This window comes from Saccopteryx leptura, chromosome 4 (assembly GCF_036850995.1).
Source record: "Saccopteryx leptura isolate mSacLep1 chromosome 4, mSacLep1_pri_phased_curated, whole genome shotgun sequence".
In the NCBI taxonomy this organism is placed as follows: domain Eukaryota; kingdom Metazoa; phylum Chordata; class Mammalia; order Chiroptera; family Emballonuridae; genus Saccopteryx; species Saccopteryx leptura.
Window position 1 is genome coordinate 70,492,761 of NC_089506.1, and position 22,954 is coordinate 70,515,714.

The 22,954-nt window shown below is 37.9% G+C and overlaps 1 pseudogene; it reads right to left on the minus strand.

Annotated features, from left to right (window-relative positions):
• LOC136404174 (small ribosomal subunit protein eS19-like) overlaps positions 1-13,172 on the minus strand; it is a 164,964-nt pseudogene extending 151,792 nt beyond the window's left edge.
• Between the last annotated feature and the right edge of the window lie 9,782 nt (positions 13,173-22,954).

The window sequence follows — 22,954 nt, forward strand, 5'->3', positions numbered from 1 at the left end:
TGATTATGCTAGCAGCTCTGACTGACTGAGCCTTACCCAGAGCCCTGTGCTGAGTGGAAATAGAGTGGGGAGTTGCCAGCTCTTTGAGCCTCTTACTATCCAGGCAGAGGCAGCAGCAACCCCATAGCTGGATTATCAGGCTACTAATTGAGGAAGGAAAGACTAGGAGAAAGGCTCTAGGAACACGGACTCTCTCACTGTCGGAGCCTATAAATGCTAATAGCCTAGACTGCCAACGAGACTAAAGCACAATACATGACATTGCCATAGAGACTTATCAACTGCAAACCTCCACCTGAGCGTGGCAAAGGGGCAAAACCCGGGGTACAGAGTCACCGACCAGGAAGAGGGAGAGAAAAGAAAAAGCAAGAAGATAACCTCTCAAAATCAAGAATAATCTGCAGACTTTATAACCTATCCCATTTTATTATATTTGTTCGTTTGTTTCTCTTATCTTCATTCTTGATACTTTTTTTTTCCTCCTCCAATTTGGCCGATTAACTCTCTACCGGTCTTACTCTCTCCTCTCCTTGAACTACACTACCCATAAGTGTTACATCTCCCATTATCTTTTCTCTTCTCTTCCTTTCTCTCTATGAGGGTTGCACTCCAAAACCCTTAACTCTCTCTCTCTCTCCTTTCTTTTTTCTTCTTTTAGTGGTTCCCTCTTTTTTTTTTCTCTCTCACTCTTTCTTTTCTCCCTCTATATTAGTTTCTTCCTTTCTCCTTTACATCTCCTCTCACTCAAACCTCAATAACAAACAAATTATCTTATCTGGGACTCAAACTTATGTTTGTGGCATTCTGGGGGGTTTTTACTTCACCTTTTTAACTCACTAGCAGTGCTCCCATCCCTGGCTCTCCATATTATCTAGTTCTTGTTCCACTAAATACAATAGTAATTTTTTAATTTGTCCCTCCATTTTTCCGTTTTCCTCTTAATCCTCTCATCATAACTCTTAGACAACCAACACCTAAAAGCAAATCATTTTATTCTTGACCCAAATTTTTTCCTTATTTGCTTTTTGTGGGTCCATACGCTCTTCTTTTTTTTTCTTCTTTTTTCTTTTTCTTTTTTTTTTTTTTTTTTGTTTGCCCCTTTATTACTTTTCCCCAATTCAGGCCCTCCATCACAGGCATTGTTTGTTATAATTCACAGTCCACCACAAGATTTTATCAAGAAAGAGGGAAGAGGAGAGGAGAGGAAAAAAGGAGGGGGGGAATAATTTCCTTTTTTTTTTTTAATTTTTATTTTATTTTATTTTTCTTTATTTCATTATTAATTTTTTTTTTTAAAAAACAACTTTTTTCGATTTTTTTTTATTATTTTTTTAAACTTTTTATTCTTTATTAAATCTCATTAATACTATCAACAAAACCACCCTCAGATGACATTAAGGAAGAGAAAATCGAATATCATGGATACAAAAGAAAGAGAGGTAACACAGCTAGATGAGGAAAAATCTATGGAGAAAAAATTTAATATATTGGAAACCTTGGAGCTAAATGACAGAGAATTCAAGATAGAAATCCTAAAAATCCTCCGAGATATACAAGAAAACACAGAAAGGCAATTTAGGGAGCTCAGAAAACAACTCAATGAACACAAAGAATATATGTCCAAGGAAATTGAAACTATAAAAACAAAACAAACAGAGATGAAAAACTCAATTCACGAGCTGAAAAACGAAGTAACAAGCTTAGCTAATAGAACAGGTCAGATAGAAGAGAGGATTAGTGAAATAGAAGACAAGCAACTTGAAGCACAACAGAGAGAAAAAGAAAGAGACTCAAAAATTAAAAAAAATGAGATAGCCCTACAAGAATTATCTGACTCCATCAAAAAGAATAACATAAGAATAATAGGTATATCAGAGGGAGAAGAGAGAGAAAATGGAATGGAGAACATACTCAAACAAATAATAGATGAGAACTTCCCAAGCCTGTGGAAAGAACTAAAGCCTCAAGTTCAAGAAGCAAACAGAACTCCAAGTTTTCTTAACCCCAACAAACCTACTCCAAGGCATATCATAATGAAATTGACACAAACCAACAGCAAAGAAAAAATTCTCAAGGCAGCCAGGGAAAAGAAGAATACAACATATAAAGGAAGGCCCATTAGATTATCATCAGATTTCTCAGCAGAAACTCTACAAGCTAGAAGAGAATGGACCCCAATATTTAAAGTCCTGAAAGAGAGGAACTTTCAGCCATGAATACTATACCCATCAAAGCTATCCTTCAAATATGAAGGAGAAATAAAAACATTCACAGATACAGAAAAGATGAGGGAATTTATCATCAGAAAACCCCCACTCCAGGAATTACTAAAGGGGGTTCTCCAATCAGATACAAAGAACAAAAAAAAAACAGAGCCACAAGTAAAAGCTCCAAGAAGAACACAATAAAACCAAATTTAAACTGTGACAACAACAAAAAGAAAGAAGGGGAGAAGATGGAGATTAACAGTAGCAAAGGACGATGGAGTGCAAAAGTACTCACAAAATAGTTCGCTACAATGAACAGGGTAGGGACCCTTTTCATTATTCAAAGGTAACCACCATTGAAAAAACCACCACAGAAGCACATGAGATAAAAAAGATAGCAACAGTGGAAAGATGTATGGAATACAACCAAATAAAAACAAAAGATAGAAAAACAAAAGAGAAGGATCAAACAAGACACAAAACTAACAGAAAGCAAGATATAAAATGGCAATAGGGAACCCACAAGTATCAATAATTACACTAAATGTAAACGGATTAAACTCACCAATAAAAAGGCACAGAGTAGCAGAATGGATTAAAAAAAAAAATCCAACTGTATGCTGCCTACAGGAAACTCATCTAAGTACCAAGGATAAAAACAAATTCAAAGTGAAAGGCTGGAAAACAATACTCCAAGCAAATAACATCCAAAAAAAAGCAGGTGTAGCAATACTCATATCGGATAATGCTGACTACAAGACAGGAAAAGTACTCAGAGACAAAAATGGCCATTTCATAATGGCTAAGGGGACACTGAATCAAGAAGACATAACAATTCTTAATATATATGCACCAAACCAAGGAGCACCAAAATATATAAGACAGCTACTTATTGATCTTAAAACAAAAACTGACAAAAACACAATCATACTTGGAGACCTCAATACACCGCTGACGGCTCTAGATCGGTCATGCAAACAGAGAATCAACAAAGACATAGTGGCCTTAAACAAAACACTAGAGCACCTGGATATGATAGACATCTACAGGACATTTCATCCCAAAGTGACTGAGTATACATTTTTCTCCAGTGTACATGGATCATTCTCAAGAATTGACCATATGTTGGGCCACAAAAACAACATCAGCAAATTCAGAAAAATTGAAGTTGTACCAAGCATATTTTCTGATCATAAAGCCTTGAAACTAGAATTCAACTGCAAAAAAGAGGAAAAAAATCCCACAAAAATGTGGAAACTAAACAACATACTTTTAAAAAATGAATGGGTCAAAGAAGAAATAAGTGCAGAGATCAAAAGATATATACAGACTAATGAAAATGACAATACAACATATCAGAATCTATGGGATGCAGCAAAAGCAGTGATAAGAGGGAAGTTCATATCACTTCAGGCATATATGAACAAACAAGAGAGAGCCCAAGTGAACCACTTAACTTCCCACCTTAAGGAACTAGAAAAAGAAGAACAAAGACAACCCAAAACCAGCCGAAGAAAGGAGATAATAAAAATCAGAGCAGAAATAAATGAATTAGAGAACAGAAAAACTATAGAAAAAATTAATAGAACAAGGAGCTGGTTCTTTGAAAAGATCAACAAAATTGACAAACCCTTGGCAAGACTTACCAAGGAAAAAAGAGAAAGAACTCATATAAACAAAATCCAAAATGAAAGAGGAGAAATCACCACGGACACCGTAGATATACAAAGAATTATTGTAGAATACTATGAAAAACTTTATGCCACTAAATTCAACAACCTAGAAGAAATGGATAAATTCCTAGAACAATACAACCTTCCTAGACTGAGTCAAGAAGAAGCAGAAAGCCTAAACAGACCTATCAGTAGAGAAGAAATAGAAAAAACCATTAAAAACCTCCCTAAAAATAAAAGTCCAGGCCCTGACGGCTATACCAGTGAATTTTATCAAACATTCAAAGACTTGGTTCCTATTCTACTCAAAGTCTTCCAAAAAATTGAAGAAGAAGCAATACTTCCAAACACATTTTACGAAGCCAACATAACCCTCATACCAAAACCAGGCAAGGATGGCACAAAAAAAGAAAACTACAGACCAATATCTCTAATGAATACAGATGCTAAAATACTAAACAAAATACTAGCAAATCGAATACAACAACATATTAAAAAAATAATACATCATGATCAAGTGGGATTCATCCCAGAATCTCAAGGATGGTTCAACATACGTAAAACGGTTAATGTAATACACCATATCAACAAAACAAAGAACAAAAACCACATGATCTTATCAATAGACGCAGAAAAGGCTTTCGATAAAATACAACACAATTTTATGTTTAAGACTCTCAACAAAATGGGTATAGAAGGAAAATATCTCAACATGATAAAGGCCATATATGATAACCATCAGCTAACATCATATTAAATGGCACTAAACTGAAGGCTTTCCCCCTTAAATCAGGAACAAGACAGGGTTGTCCACTCTCTCCACTCTTATTTAATGTGGTACTAGAGGTTCTAGCCAGAGCAATCAGACAAGACAAAGAAATAAAAGGCATCCATATCGGAAAAGAAGAAGTAAAGGTATCACTTTTTGCAGATGATATGATACTATACATCGAAAACCCCAAAGAATCCACAAAAAGACTACTAGAAACAATAAGCCAATACAGTAAGGTCGCAGGATACAAAATTAACATACAGAAGTCAATAGCCTTTCTATATGCCAACAATGAAACAACTGAGAAGGAACTCAAAAGAACAATCCCCTTCACGATTGCAACAAAAAAAATAAAATACTTAGGAATAAACATAACAAAGAATGTAAAGGACTTATATAATGAAAACTATAAACCATTGTTAAGGGAAATCGAAAAAAGATATAATGAGATGGAAGAATATACCTTGTTCTTGGCTAGGAAGAATAAATATAATCAAGATGGCTATATTACCCAAAGCAATATACAAATTTAATGCAATTCCCATCAAACTTCCAATGACATTTTTTAAAGAAATAGAGCAAAAAATCATCAGATTTATATGGAACTATAAAAAACCCCGAATAGCCAAAGCAATCCTAAAGAAAAAGAATGAAGCTGGGGGCATTTCAATACCTGACTTCAAACTCTATTATAGGGCCACGACAATCAAAACAGCATGGTATTGGCAGAAAAATAGACACTCAGACCAATGGAACAGAATAGAAAGTCCAGAAATAAAACCACATATATATAGTCAAATAATTTTTGATAAAGGGGCCAACAACACACAATGGAGAAAAGAAAGCCTCTTCAATAAATGGTGCTGGGAAAACTGGAAAGCCACATGCAAAAGAATGAAACTGGACTACAGTCTCTCCCCCTGTACAAAAATTAACTCAAAATGGATCAAAGATCTAAACATAAGACCTGAAACAATTAAGTACATAGAAGAAGACATAGGTACTCAACTCAGGGACCTGGGTTTTAAAGAGCATTTTATGAATTTGACTCCAATGGCAAGAGAAGTGAAGGCAAAAATTAATGAATGGGACTACATCAGACTAAGAAGTTTTTGCTCAGCAAGAGAAACTGATAACAAAATAAACAGAAAGCCAACTAAATGGGAAATGATTTTTTCAAACGACAGCTCAGATAAGGGCCTAATATCCAAAATATACAAAGAACTCATAAAACTCAACAACAAACAAACAAACAATCCAATAAAAAAATGGGAAGAGGATATGAATAGACACTTCTCCCAGGAAGAAATACAAATGGCCAACAGATATATGAAAAGATGCTCATCTTCTTTAGCTATTAGAGAAATGCAAATCAAAACGGCAATGAGATATCACCTCACACCTGTTCGATTAGCTGTTATTAGCAAGTCAGGTAACAGCAAATGTTGGAGAGGCTGTGGAGAAAAAGGAACCCTCATCCACTGTTGGTGGGAATGTAAAGTAGTACAACCATTATGGAAGAAAGTATGGTGGTTCCTCAAAAAACTGAAAATAGAACTACCTTATGACCCAGCAATCCCTCTACTGGGTATATATCCCAAAAACTCAGAAACATTGATACGTAAAGACACATGCAGCCCCATGTTTATTGCAGCATTGTTCACAGTGGCCAGGACATGGAAACAACCAAAAAGCCCATCAATAGATGACTGGATAAAGAAGATGTGGCACATATACACTATGGAATACTACTCAGCCATAAGAAATGATGACATCGGAACATTTACAGCAAAATGGTGGGATCTTGATAACATGATACGAAGCGAAATAAGTAAATCAGAAAAAAACAGGAACTGTATTATTCCATACATAGGTGGGACATAATAGTGAAACTAAGAGACATTTATAAGAGTGTGGTGGTTACGGGGGGGAGGGGGGAATGGGAGAGGGATAGGGGGTGGGGAGGGGCACAAAGAAAACAAGATAGAAGGTGACAGAGGACAATCTGACTTTGGGTGGTGGGTATGCAACATAATTGAACGACAAGATAACCTGGACTTGTTATCTTTGAATATATGTATCCTGATTTATTGATGTCACCCCATTAAAAAAATAAAATTATATAAAAAAAAAAAATTTACATTTCTTTTGAATGCTGATGAACAGGAGACACCAAATCTTTTTCGCCTGCAAAGTACTACCTTCTTTATTAGACCTAGCTAATAACACTGTTCTGTCTTTTTTCCAAATAGCTCCAGATATATGGAAAAGATTTATATAGGCGGATGGGGATCCTCAAACCCCTCAGTGAGATCTTCTGAGAATGGCTTTTAAGATACCTAGAGGCAGAAAAAGCCCAATAGAGATCAGGGGAACTACCAGCTTTTAGGATACACCCTTAAAGGCTCCAACACCCCAAAGGGGTCTCATAGGATGCCATCTGGGTCCTGCTTCAATAGTGGAAAGGAAGGTCATTGAGCTAAAGCCTGCCAGGCTTACACGCCTCTGCTGTGAGGAAACAGGGACACTGGAAGGTGGGCTTCCCCCTCGCTCCTCTAAGGGAGGGTTCAGTCTCTTCCAGTCCTGCTCCAGCCACCTATGACCTAACCTTGCCCAGAAAGCTGGGGTTTGCCACTGAAGGCTGAAGGTGCCCAGGGCTGTCGGCCCCATCTACGACACTGTGGACGAGCCTAGGGTATTTCTTCCAAGAAGCAGGTAAACTGATCTCATTTGCACAAGGGCCACTTAACTATGTTTTGCCTGAATAGTCAGGTTTTTTATTCTTCCCTCAAAGATCTCTGTTGTGGGTGTTGATAGTCCTATTTTCTGCTGCTTTGCTTAATATATAGTGTTTCCTTTATCACTCCTACCTCAATGCCCCACTCATATTTCAGGCTGGGACCTACTCTTAATTTAGAGCTCTCTTTCCTCCTTTTGCCAACTTGTATTATGAATTTACCTTTGCCACCCAGCTTAGTGTATCCCAAGGTTCTCTTTACCAGGCCACAGTCACAGAGCTCCAGGGAAAAGCAACCTGGTCTCAACTTTCCAGGCAGAGGAGAACAGAAGCTCCATATCCACGCATGCTGCAAATGGCTTTTTCCAGTCTACCTGAATCATTACCAGCTAGAAGCAGCGGTCATTGGGACTTGGACATGAGCTGCAAAGTATAGAATGGTGACAACAATTCCAGTGCCATGAGGATTTTTCCTGTGGGGAACTTTCCTGGACTCCTGCTCCTTGTGACAGCTCCTAACAGACTGTACTGTGGTTGGGTTGCATTTTTCAGGGATTTGGCATGGTGATGGGGCCAACTTGGACTTGGGGAACATGTTAAGGACACTACTCTTTTATGGATTCTTGCTGTATTGGCCAAGAGTTTGCTTAAAGGCTTTTAATCACTGTAAAAAAAATAGAGGACTGGATGAAGAAGATGGGGCACATATACACCATGGTATATTATTCAGCTAGGAGAAATGGTGACATCGGATCACTTATAGCAGAATGGTGGAGTCTTGGTAGCATTGTGCGGGGTGAAATAAGCGAATCAGAAAAAAACAGGAACTGCAGGATTCCATACATTGGTGGGACATAAAAGCGAGACTAAGAGGCATGAACAGGAGTGTGGTGGCTATGGGGGGTGGGGGGAGGGAAGGAGGGAGAGGGGGAGGGGGAGGGGTACAGAGAGAACTGGATGGAGGGTGGCGGAGGACGATCTCTCTTCGGGTGATGGGTATGCAACAGAACTAAATGACAAGATAACCTGGAAATGTTTTCTTTGAATGTATGTACCCTGATTTATTGATGTCACCCCATTAAAATAAAAATTTATTTATTAAAAAAAATATACTCTCATAAAAAGATCCTTATTTTGAAATAGCTTTTGCTGACTTGGAAAATAACAAACACTCATCTTAAAATTATTGGTAAAATGCTTAAAAGTATAGAGAAGGAAATAAAAATCCCTGGCAAAAGTTCCACTGAGCTAACCACTGTTTACATTTTGTGGTATTTTAAAAAATCTTTTTTCTTCACTTTTATATACAAAATATATGTGTGTGTCCTTTAGTGAAATAAAATCAGAGGCTATATACAGTTTTATTTCCTGCTTTTTCTTTTCCCCTACACATATCATGGACATTTCCCCTGTATTATTAAATATTTCTTGAGGCCCTGGCTGGGTTTCTCAGTGGATAGAACATCGCTCAGAGGTAGAGGATTCAATCCCCAGTCAGGGCACATAAGAGAAGCAAACAATGAATGCATAACTAAATGCAACAACTAAGTAGAACAATGAGTTGATGCTTCTCTTTCTCTTGCTCTCTCTCTCTCTCTCAAATCAATGGGAAAATTTAAAAAAATTTTTGAAAATACAAATTTTATTTGCTATATTTTATTCTGTTCTATGGAATTCTATAATTCAAACTTTTCTATACATGTAAATTATCAATTAAAGGGAGCCTTCCATTTCAAATATCTTGATTAGTCAATGGTATCTAATTAACAAAATGCTTCACTAAAGTACTCGTTCTCTGTACCAGGGCTCACAGGGTCCTTGCTGAGCCATTCAGAAGGGAAATCAGTGGCAGAGAGTCGGTGGAGCCATTAGCTGGGGGTGAAATAACTAACCCTCACCATGGTGACCCGAATTCTAATTCTCTCTGACGGGATGTAGAAGCCTTACCTGCCCCTTCTCAACTTTCAGAATCTTTCTTCAGAGCACTCTTGCTTATTTATCCACCAATTCTTTTCCCTTTTGAACCATGATCGTATAGAATACCCATCATACCCACATCCTAAATTTCCTGGCTACTTTCTTACCTCATTCAAGCAAACATCTCACATCCTACTGCAGTCTACATGGTCCCCCCAATTTCTCGAAATAGTTGTGAATTTGCTAGAATAAAGATTTTTTAACTTTCCTTGCCACTGCATAAAACCAGTTTCTTTTTAATTTCTAATGTAAATGTTTGCTATATTTATCTGTTTCTCTAATATGTATTCTTTGATGTGCATTTTAATTTTCTGTGTTTGTTGTATCAGCAAAGACAGGGACTATATACCATCTAGTGGGGAGATTTGTACCAGAATTAAAACACTGCTGTGCGTTGGTGTATTTGTGCATGTGTGCACACCTACATGCATACCAAAAGCTTCTTTTTAATCACTTCTCTTAATTTTTTTAAGTATCCTTTACAATCCGCTGGGCTCTGAAGCATTCTGTAAAGTCCTGTCTGTGTTGGAACTAAGAGGGGGTGAGGCTAAAGCTGAGAGGAGGCATTAGCTTGGGAGCCAAATTTGGACAATCAAAAAATGCCAGGCCCTGGCCGGTTGGCTCAGTGGTAGAGCGTCGGCCTGGCGTGCAGGAGTCCCAGGTTTGATTCCCGGCCAGGGCACACAGGAGAAGCGCCCATCTGCTTCTCCACCCCTCCCCCTCTCCTTCCTCTCTGTCTCTCTCTTCCCCTCCCGCAGCTGAGGCTCCATTGGAGCAAAGTTGGGCCCGGCGCTGAGGATGGCTCTATGGCCTCTGCCTCAGGTGCTAGAATGGCTCTGGTTGCAACAGAGCAATGCCCCTAATGGGAAGAGCATCACCCCCTGGTGGGCATGCCGGGTGGATCCAGGTTGGGCACATGCGGGAGTCTGTCTGACTGCTTCCCAGTTTTCCAACTTCAGAATAAATAAATAAATAAATAAATAAATAAATAATGCCATACTTGATTCAGCAGACATTTTAGGACACTGAATACTCCACTCTGCAAATGAATATTTGCCTGGTCAATCTAACCAATGACCAAGCCACTTTTGGTTAGTACTGATTAAACTTGTTGAATAGATTTATTGAATTTTTTTAATGAACACATTATTATATGCTATGCCAGGGCTGCTAGCAATAAGTGATTGAGAAATAGACTGCAAGATAGCCATTGTCCTCAAGAAGTGTATATGCTATAAACATATGAGATTTCTCTGGAAGAAAAATATGTGCATCATTCATGAATGAAAATTCTCAACATACAGAGAATTCCTATTTAATAAATATAAAAAATGGGCAGAAACTATGAAAGGCATTTCTTACAAGCAGAAATGCAAATGACAATAAAGAGACCTAACTTCACTAGAAGTTAGAGTAATGAAAAACAAAACCGAGATAGCATTTTTTTTGCTCTAACTCTGATCTTAATCATTTTGTCTTTGTAAATATCAAAAAATGTCAATAATTTCCAGTGCCATCAAGAGTGTTAGAAAACAGACACTCAAATATACTAATGATGAGAAAATGACTTACAAAGATATTCTGGAAAAGTAAACTGGAGGTATCTTTAATAATTAAATTTTTCAAAATAACCTTTCACTCTGTAATTTTATTCTGGGACTCTACAAAGAAATAAAATCATAGAAACAAACTTACTTATTTGAATACTGGTTATCATGTTGAAATAACTAGCAGCAAAAGAAATCCCTGAATAAATCGTGGTGCAACCACACAATGGAATTTTATCCAGCTTCTTGTGAAATGCATCGGATCTGTGTGTATGGTTTTAAACAAAAGTTACAGAAAAACGTTTATAATAAATAGAAAAACATCCTCATGTATTTTAGAGTGTATGTTGCCATGTTTTGTAGGAACATTGGAATAGGTATAAATGCAACATGTTGGAGTTAGAATGGATGGCACTTGCTATCAATCTTTGCTGAAAGGCCAAAACGACTTAATATGGACTCAATCAATGAACAATTGCAAACATGTCTAATGTGCATAAAGCTGTGCTCGGCCTTGGGGAAATAAAGACACTTAAGAGGTAGTTACTGACTTCAAATAGAATTTAGATCTAGTTGGGGTAGAAATAAAACAACATAAACAAGACAGAAGAATATATAATTACATGCTAGGCTACATGGTAGGCTCCAGGTAAAATGGAAACATGGAGGAGAGGTTGACCCATAAGAGTGGAGGTGGGGCAGGAGTGGATGTAAGCTTATGGTGAAAAAGGACTTGGGTTGTGTCTGGAAAGGCTACTGCCTGCATTTTTTTTTTTTTTTTTTTTGGTATTTTTCTGAAGCTGGAAACAGGGAGAGACAGTCAGACAGACTCCCGCATGCGCCCGACCGGGATCCACCCGGCACGCCCACCAGGGGCGATGCTCTGCCCCTCCGGGGCGTCGCTTTGCCGTGACCAGAGCCACTCTAGTGCCTGGGGCAGAGGCCAAGGAGCTATCCCCAGCGGCCAGGCCATCTTTGCTCCAATGGAGCCTCGGCTGCGGGAGGGGAAGAGAGAGACAGAGAGGAAGGAGGGGGGGGGGTGGAGAAGCAAATAGGCGCTTCTCCTATGTGCCCTGGCCGGGAATCGAACCCGGGTCCCCCGCACGCCAGGCCGACGCTCTACCGCTGAGCCAACCAGCCAGGGCCTATGCCTGCATTCTTTCTCTCTCCCCTTCCTGTATATTAGACTTCCAGCGCTGTGTGTATGACTTGATTATTTGCTCTTGACTCAATCTTTGTTAATACTTGCTTCATAATTTGGACCCTGAGTAACTTGGACCTCAGTTAATACTCAAGGCTACGTTTGAAACTCTCTTCAATCTCGGTTCCTTGGAATACATATGAAGTAGGTTTTAGTTAGCTCCCAAGCTCAGTCAGCCTCCATCGTCACTGACATGGGCAAACATGACAAGCACCTTCACATTTAGTCGTCATGACTCACCTACAGGTTGGAAATCCAGGTTAGAACCCTGTAAGTGTGTTTAATGTCTGCCTCCTAAGCTGTTAAAATGAGTGAGGTGAACCATGATGGTTGACTTTTGTCATTCTCCATCCAGTTCATTATGATTACACAGACCAGGCCCCAATGAAGTCATTTTCTCTGCAGAGGGAGGAGGTCATTTTGTAAATGAGTTTGAATGTCTGTGGAGATCAGCATTATTGTTAATCACATCTGCACTTACATATATTGACATGCACACTCACAAGTGCAAAGATGCCATTTCAAAGTTAATTAAAAATAGAAAGCAACCCAAAGTGTGCCAGTATTTCCCCTGACTTCAGCATGATCTACCACTTTGACAAAATTTCATAAATCTCCTGCAATAGAAAATTCTACCATTTTATGCAGCAATATAAGTACTTAAAATATTCAACAACTTTCATCATGTTTTGCCTCTTGGAACATGAGATTTTTATGCATTTAATAGTTACATACGTTATATATTTTAAACGGTATTTTTTACTAATGGCCCCCCACAGTACATTTTTCTGAAACTCTAACATCTGTGTTTTGTTCTTGTAGCTCATGATGATAATCTTAAATCGAGCACATCCAACCATGGAGGACAGATTAGTTGGCTATTTGTTTCTAAAGGTGGCTGGAGCCAATGATCTAGGCATCGGAAGTTATCAAGTCCTGGTGACAGAAATGCCTCCCCCCTTACTTTTTGAAGGGCAATTCGGGATCTGGCATCTCAGCAGCTCCTGCTGGTGCCAGGCTTGTAGCAGGTACACAGACATCCAGAGGGGAGGAACCATGGGGAATGTTCATTTGTTATTTATTTATAAGCTTGTCATGCCACATCATGTAAAATTAACAGCTTTAATGGGCTCCTGCCTCAGTTGCTTGAAGGATGGGCTTTCACCAGACAGGGCCACCCACCAGCTTCCAGGCAGTGTTGCTGGATGTTTGCTTTGGGCTGCTAGCTTTTGGAGTCTACCTGCTGAAGTCATCCTTGTGCTAAGCCATGTCAGTGAAAGTCTGTCCCATTAGAGAGAACATTTAAGAAGTCGAGTCTTTGGGGCTTTGCGGCTGAAGAGACAAGTGATTACTTTGGAGCCTAAAGTCCTTTCTCTATCTAGTTAATGAAGAGATTTATTCTAACATTCATTTATTATAAATTGGGGGATGGCTTCTCCCATGTGCCAGCATCCAAAGTGTCCCTTTCCTGTAAGAGTTCATAAATAATCAACGTTTACAATGAAAAGGTTTTGTAAGCGTTATCTTCCCCTGTCACAAAAATTCCCTTGCGCTTCTCAGGGAAGACCAGTATAATCTGCAGACAAAGATTCTGGAACTGAAATGGCTTTCTGCAGGGCAAGTGGGTGCAAGTGTGTGGAGATTTTGGAGGAAGAGCTTACCTTCTACTTACCCGCCTCACTGCTTCTGCTTCAATACCTAAAATTTCAGTCTTAATTTTTTTTTAGTGTTGTTCAATTACAAAGATGTCTGGGAGGTAGAAAACTGTATCTGTCAGTTTACTATGTGTGGAGTATTGCACTTGGTAGATATCCTGGCTCCTTAAGCTATTCACAGTCTAATAGAAGACAGAGACAAGTAACAGATAATTAAAAGCCAACTTAAAGTACTGTAGTTGAGGCAGAGGAAGGAGGAATTAATAGTATCTGAAACAATCACAAAAGGTTTCATAGAGGAAGTGACAGATGGTCTAGCTCAATTCTTATAAAGGGGACATATTATCATTGGTGGTTTTTTAATTTTTTCTTATTTATTCATTTTTTTTAGAAAGGAGAGAGAGAGGGAGCGAGAGAGAGAGAGAGGAGAGAGAGAAGTGGGGGAGGAGCAGGAAGCATCAACTGCCATATGTGCCTTGACCAGGCAAGCCCAGGGTTTTGAACCGGCGACCTCAGTGTTCCAGGTCGATGCTTTATCCACTGCGCCACCACAGGTCAGGCCTCATTGGTGGTTTTTAAATATGTGTGAACGTGAGAAAACAGCAGAAGCCCTGGGAGGTTAAACAGCTTGCCCAGTTGTTGGGTTCAAACAGGTCTCTCTACTCCAAAGCCCATGTCCTTGCTTTGACCTTGCAGAATTCATGGCTATTATTTTGCACAGCCACAAGAGGCATGGCTTGCTGGGGAAAGGGTGGGATCTAACGTGGCTGTGAGTTGAGAGGGAGGGGACTCAGGGAAGTTAGGTTATGGCCAGATTGTGATGAGCTGTGAATGCTATAAAGGTTTGAAATTCATTCTATATCCTAGGCAATGGGAAGACAGTCACTGAGTCATCAGAAGTTTTTTCTTTTCTCTCTCTCTCTCTCTCTCTCTCTCTCTCTCTCTCTCTCTGTGTGTGTGTGTGTGTGTGTGTGTGTGGTGACCATGTGTCAGATGAGCTATAGAGAAGAGTAGTCTTGATGAGTGGATGGGATGGGGAGGGCAGTCCCTCTAAGAGATGTTACATAGGCCCAAACATAGGACTTCCATTAACAATAGTAGAGAAAAGTTGTTCAACTTAGTATGCAAGGGGATTTAGACTTGGAGGTGTATAGACCAGCAATTTACTAGCTGTGGATCCTAAGACAAGTTACCTAACCTCTCTTCACAGTCACTATATAAGCTTCAGTCTCTTCGTACATAAAAAGCAGATAATAGTTTCTTCCTTATCAGACTGTTGTGAAGATTAAATAGATTAACAGTCCATATAACGCATTTGTCCAGTGCTTGGCTCATTGAAAATTCCTAAGTATTGACGGCTCTTATTCTATGAACAGCCCCCAAGGAGAGTTACTTTATTGGACTATTTTGTGAGTCACCCATGGAGAGCCTGAGAAATGGGGCTTTGAACACTCACTGATGTGTGCAATGGGGTGGCAGGTAGAATGGAGGGTAGAGGAGAGTGAGGAAAGTCCAGGGCATTTTCCCAGAGTGAGAGCTGGACCTGGAAGCTGTAGAAGGACCGCCAGACTGGGGTGGGAAAGAGGAAACAAAGGAAGATTGAGGGCAAGCAGTCCTTCGCATAGTGGCACTTGAGATAAACTTTGTATATAGATGAGCAGTTACATTTTAGTAGTGTTCTATTTATTCTATTGGCAGTAATAGAATCTTCTTTCTTCCCTGCATTCACTGTGATGGTATAGAGTAGGCCTACTTAGAGATAAATGTTAAATAAATATTAGTGCAGGTGATATGTGGATATAGCAAAATTGTGACTATGGTTGGAAGCTGAAGCATGTGGCACTAATGAATATCGCCTTTCCAGGGCAGAGATATGTTTTCTTTACCACATGACCTGCTGCTGCTTTGGGTGTACTTTGAGTTTTAGCATCAATCTTAGTGTGCTACCATCATCTTAGAAATCACTTCTTGCTCTCTCTGCCCCGAAATAGGGGCATTTCCACTAACAGTATAACTCTAAATTCTTTAAGTACTTAATTTACATTGAATGGGTGAAGGAGGCATGAGATTCTCTGTATAGTATTTAGCAGAATCACAGTAAGTGAGTAGGAGCTCAAGCTTATAGTCACGCAGTCCAGGGTTCAAGTCCTTTTCTACCTGTTCCTAGTCACTTAATCTTGGATAATTCATTTACCCACTCTGAGACTTGGGTTTCTCATCTGTCAAGCAGTGATCTGATAACAATAGGACTGAAGTCATAAGGCTGTTATGGACTCAGATACTATACATGATGCAAATTATGTGGCATAGGGTTTGTCAAAACTATTTAATAAATATTTGTTATCATATTGTTATCAAGCTAGCTGTGGTCACTGAAATGTAGTGGGTTTTGTAGGGAAGTGCACAGTTTACAAGTGCACAGTTTACAATCGGTGTGGTTCACCGATTGCCTAGCATAGGGCCTGGCACATAAATGTTTGCTAAATAAATTGACAAACAAATAAGATTTGGGAGAAGTGAATTGATTTGGGGGCGATTTGAAGACATTTTGGCATATGTGCTTTAATAAGCTTCAGAGGCAAGCTATTTTGCCAAGGTAAAAGTAAATGGTCCTGCTCCTTTATACGGGCGGTAGGCTGTCAATATGCACATTAGCGAATATCACCTCTGCTTTTTGTGTGGCCCTGGGTATCTCAGGTGAAACCAGGATAAGGCTCCTCATAAGCCAAAAGCACTCGTACAACATAGGACGTAGCCATCATAACACAGCTCACACAGTGTTACAGCGCCAGGGTCGGAGCAGCTCAATTATCTACTTACCTAAGAAACACAGTGCTTTCTTCCAAATATGCTGCCTCAAGAAAAACATTGCCCATAAGATTTGAAGTACTTTTTGACCAAAACCTCCTTAATGTTGCCCTCATTTTGGCTAAACTTTAGACTTCCTCTTGACGAGGCCCCGACTTCTCTTTTCTTAGAGCGTATCCTCTAAAAAACGTGTAGTGGTCCATTCCTTCTCTGCCCCTCTGAGATTAAATCTTCTATGAACCAGAAAAGTCTTCCTTAAGGACCTGAGCTCTTTGAAATACAATCACAGGCAGTAGACAGCATCTCTGTGGGAAGGTAGGAGCCTAATTTCAATATAGGCCAATTAGCAAACCCAGATGGCCTAATCACATTGACCCTCCCTGACTAAAAGTCCTCGGTTGCTTTTCATTACCCCAGCTCAGGGTTAAAAAAAAATCTTTCTATCTTTTATTTCAACAGAGTAGAGGTCAATCTCTCTCCCCTATTGCAACAGTCTTGAATAAATTCTTCCTTGCCATTTTTAACAAATGTGTGGTATATATATATATTTTTTTTACAGTTCCATGAATTAAAAGGAGGAAGTGAAGACCCGCCCTGTAAATTTACTTGTTGTCATTAAAGTGGACATAATAACCATCATAATCAATCATACAGATCTCAAAATGCCCAAAGCTTTCTGATGCTGAACTTCATGATCAATTATGTATAAGATGTGGATTGCTTGGTTTTAATCCACACTGCAAATGGTGGTGATGAGCCTCAGGTTGAAGACCCAGCATTGTGAGGTTAGTCAATACAGAACTAATGCTTCTCAACTTCCTCAGTGATGGTTTGAATAATGTGTTACTTTTTTAAAGGCATACTTTGTAAAAATTTTGGTTATTAACCCCTTATCAGATGTATTGTCGAATATGTTCTCCCATTGTGTGGTTTGTCTTTTTATTCTGTTCATCTTGTCTTTAGCTGTGCAAAAGCTTTTTGGTTTGATATAATCCCATTTGTTTATCCTATCTTTTATTTCACTTGCCCATGGAGATAAATCAGCAAATATATTGCTGCAAGTGATGTCGGTGAGTTTACTGCCTATGTTTTCTTCTAAGATGCTTATGGTTTCACGACTTACGTTTAAGTCTTTTATCCATTTTGAGTTTATTTTTGTGAATGGTGTAAGTTGGTGGTCTAGTTTCAATTTTTTGCATGTAGTTGCCCAATTTTCCCAATACCATTTGTTAAAGAGATTGTCTTTACTCCATTGTATGCTCTTACCTCCTTTGTCAAATATTAGTTGTCCATAAAGTTGTGGGTTTATTTCTGGGTTTATTCTCTGTTCTGTTCCACTGATCTATATGCCTGTTATTATGCAGTACCATGCTGTTTTGAGTACAATGGCCTTGTAGTATAACTTGATATCAGGAAGTGTGTACCTCCCACTTTATTCTTCTTTTTCAAGATTGCTGAGGCTATTCGTGTTCTTTTTTGGTTCCATATAAATTTTTGGAATATGTGTTTTATATCTTTGAAGTATGTTATTGGTATTTTAATTGGTATTGCATTGAATTTATAAATTGCTTTGAGTAATATAGACATTTTAATGGTGTTTATTCTTCCTATCCATGAACACGGTATATGCTTCCACTTGTTTGTATATTCTTTGATTTTTTTAAACAATGTTTTATAGTTTTCCAAGGGAGAAATGGAGGGGAATATGGGGGAGGAGGAGATGCATTCAGGGAGACACTAAAATCTAGGTAAACACACACACACACACACACACACACACACACACACAAGGCATACTTTGTAAGAGTTAAGTGATTGAAACTCAGAGGAACTGAGCAGGAACTGAAGATGAGAAATTTTGAGTCTCTTAACCAAATTGGACTCAGTGAATTCAGGAAATTAGTCAGATAATTCATTTTAATAATTTATTTTTATCAGATCCAATTTCTTGCTGATATCATTGACATATTACATTGTATTAGTTTTAGGCATACAACATAATGATTTGGTATATAGAGATATTAACATGATGACCATAAGTCTAGTTAACATCCATCACCATAGGCATGTAGTCACCATATTTTTTCTTGTGATAAGAACTTATAAGATCAACCCCTTTAGGCTATAGTACCCAGCTGTGTGTTATATTCCTGGGACTTATTTATTTTATAACTAGAACTTTGTACCTTTTGACAACCTTTACCCATTTTTGCCCATCCTCCCATCCCCTAGCCTCTGGAAAGCAGCAATCTGTTCTTTAAAATAAATTATAAGGATCACTTTACTCATTCTTTAGAATCCTCTCATGGATAACATTCAGCCTTTGTAATGGCTTTATGAGCTTGTTTCTATCTCTCCATCTTCATGCTACTGCTACCCTTCTCATATCTTGTGATCCAACCATTTTAACCTGCCTCAAATTCTCTGGGCAGACCATATACTCTGTTCCTATGATTGTGTTGCTCTACATAAAGATCCTCCCACTGTTCACCTGGATAGGGCAGCTCATCCTCTTGGAAGCATACCTTGATCTCAGAGAACAGAATTAAGTTACCATTTTTTTTTGTGGCCTCACATCCCCATGACATGTAATTCTTAAAATACGTATGTCACCACTGCCTTTTTATTCATCTAGATGCTCCCCTAGGGCAAGGATTCTGCTTTACACACTCTGTTTCCCCAGGAGAGTTGCCTTACCTAGGAGAACTAGATAATATTTTCTGAAATAATTTACATGTGAGCACTCAAAAGTTCAGGCTGAGTCTACAAACTGAAGGAAAAGAATGGGTTTACTTTTAGTGTTAGCACATAATACACAAAATTAATATCAAATGTTAGTAGCCATAACAAGAGTAACAATCTTCCAAGGGCTTCTTGATTTAGCTAAGCTTCAGCAATTTTTTCTTACTTCAATAAATAAAAAATCAATTTTTTTTCAATATGGTCTGTGAATAAAGGGAGACAAAATGACTCTTTATAAAGCACAGAGACTCAGAGAGCACCCAAAAAATATGTTCTGAGGGCATAGTTTGGGACCAGAAAGGATAATCATTTTGGTGCATACCTGATAATGAGACCCATTTTACCAGAATAGGCAGATTTACTTTTCAGGCCTTAATGCTTTCCTTGGTCATTCTCTGAACCAATCTTGACCATCATGCTCCATGTGTTCCATGACCTTGGCCTGGATTCTAGTGAGGGAGTGAGATTCAGTCCGCTTTGCCTTGCTTTTATCATCACCAGCACCCTCATTTCTGTAATACAGACCCCTCCCTGTCTTCGATTTTTTTCCTTTTAGCCTCTGGTGATCTTCAGCCATTACATCGAGAAACTGCTGCTCTATCCACTGCAAGTTGGTCATCCCTGCCAAAATAGAGCGCACAAACTTCAGGTGTGTGGCTGATGTTTTCTGTTATGTACAGGCTGACTTGGTTGCAGTCTTGTAGATATGGTTAAAACACCCTGGACAAGGTGAGAATGGGAATTTTGTATAAGCTCAAAAATGATACTTAAGCTGGTCCTTTCAGTGTTCCCACTTCTTATGACACTCAATAATGTTTGCTTAGTGGTTGTTAGTGTTTGTAACTTGACTGGGTAGTTGAAAGAAGATTATTAAGTCAGCACTTTTTATTAAACATGTTTAACTTTAATAATTATTCAGTACAAAATAATACTGATATGTAATTTGTTACTACTAAAGCCAGGAGAATATTCATGTCCTTGGTAGGAAGGTAAGTTGATTCACAAACATATTCACTAGAGCATTATTTATAATACATAATGTTATAAAAACAATAAACTATGATATAGTTTTATGCAGCCAACACCAACAAAGATATTATGTAAGAAGCATTTCTAGTGACATGGGAAATGATCGTGCTATAATGTTAACAAGGTAGGACAGAGCTTATATATTTATGTGATCACAACTATGTAAAATGTCACTGTAAAAAGGAGAAAAAAAAGAACTATTAGGTTGAGATCCTGGTTCTGAAAATTTACTGAGACAGTTGCTAACTGGAGTCAATTTACTTGTTCTGTGAGCTTCAATTTCCTCATTTGTAGAATGAGGATAATAATATTTGTTCTGCAAAATTGTGTGACATTCATTTGAATGTAAAGTACAGCATAGGGAATGTAAAAATAAATCAATAAACAGAAAGCAAGGAGATTAAAACAAGTTATACTGAGCAGGTAGTGAGAATTAAAGCTGAAGTGAAAAGTCTGGGTTCAAATCATAGAGCATTTTGAATGTTATCATTGCAACTTGCTATGTGCCCAATAGTGTATTAATGATCTTAACACATTATTTAATATTTACAATTTTGGTTTTTTTAGAGGTGATTTCTTTAAAAATTAAAAAAAAATGTTAATTTCAGTTGACACGCAATATTATAACAGCTTCAGGTGTACAATATCGTGTCAGCACTTTTATAAAATAAATTTTTTCACCTCTTCTGTATTTTTTGAAGATTAGTTTCAGAAAATCTTACCAAAAAGTTCATTAAAAATCTCTTTTAGAATTGAATGCCAAGGCAAACTCATTTCCATTAAAATATTACATACTTCAAAAATAAAATAAGATTTTACCAGTGAATATTTGAAAAAAATATAATTGATGCCCTAAGTTTTTCAACCCTCTCTGCACCGATGAAAGTACATTTGAGGAGTGAATACCCCTGCGCGTCTCTCTAAGAGGTAAACAGGAATTCCAGAAATAGAGCTGTTGAAGATTAGGGAGTTTAATGGGTTTTCAGCTCCTCTATGCCTGGTGTTTAAGAGGAAAAAAGATTCAGAGTCCTTGATATGATGTGGTACTTGATTACTTTTTCAGCCTTATCAATCGATATTTCCCTCCTTTAACTCACTTCATTACCTGTTAAGCCTCAGTTCAATGCCTTCTTCCTAGGGGTGCCTCCTATACGGTTCCCTAGGACCCAGTGAACCCTCTGTGCTCGCAATGAGAACACCATGTTGCGACTGTGTCTGTACTTCCCTGTCTGTACACTGATTGTCAACTCTGTTGAGAGCAGGGGCTGTATCCGATTCATCTTAAATCCTCAGACACTAGCACAGTCTCCGTTTTAAGGTTAGCACTGAGGACACCCATTTTTAAAAGATTAATTAATAAAAAATATATTATATACTATTTAGTTCATATAGTAAGGATTAAATAATATTTTTGACCATATAAAAATATTTACAAATTAAAATATAATTAAAAAAAAAGATTTTGTGAAATATAGAAAAAAGTCCCCATATTTCCAGTTTTCTTCTTTTAGTAGTATTTTAAATACTCTACCTGAAGAATTTCAGGATAGTTTGTCAAATTTGTTTTCTGAAAACTTCCACTGGGACTGAAAATGCATTAAATGAATAGTAGGTTTGGGAAGAAGTGTCATGTTTACAGTTTTTAGTGTTCTCATTAGACACATGATTGCTCCTGTCTGTCATGTAAGTCTTCAAAAACGTTCAGAAGTTTTCTTCACTGATTTAATTCCAAGTTATATGGTTTTTCATAGTTTTGATTTCTGATTAAAAATGTAGTATTAGTGATGATGTAGAGAAATTGAAACACTTGTACACTGTTGGGTATGTAAAATAGCGCAGCCACTATAGAAAACAGGTCCTTCAAAATATTAAAACTAAAACTACCGTATAATCCAGCAATTTTACTTCTTATTTATTCAAAAGACATCTGTACTCCTGCATTCACTGCAGCATTATATACAGTAACCAAGATGTGGAAGCAACCAACCTAAATGTCCACTGATGGATGAATGGATAAGTAAATGTGGAGATATATTTCCACAACAAATTATTATTTCAGCCTTAAGAAAAAAGAAGAAAACCGTGTTTTGTGCAACAACAAGCATGAACTTTGAAAACTATGCTAAGTGAAATAAGCCAGTCACAAAAAGACAAATATTGTGTGAATCCACTTACATTTGGTACCTAAAATGGTCAAACTCATTGAAGCAGACAGTAGAATAGTGGTTGTCAGGGGCTAGAGGAGGGGGAAATAAGGAGTTATTCAAGGGGCATAAATCTTCAGTTATGCAAGAATAAATTCTAGAGATCTGTTCTAAAACATTGTTTCTATAGTTAACAATACTGTATTGTACACTTAAACCTTTTTTTTTAATAGAACAGATCTCATATTAGAGGTTTTTACTACAATAAAAAAATAAAAATCCAGAAAACCAAGTTTAGGAAGGTTACTGGAATGTATTTATTACCTACCTCTTCCTGAATAACACTATGTCACTTCTTAACCTGCAAGTGAGTCTATGACATAGCTGAATTTCTTTCTAATGTCAATACCTTCTTTTTAAAATAAACATACAAATAAGCAAGCAAATAAACAAAAAGGATAG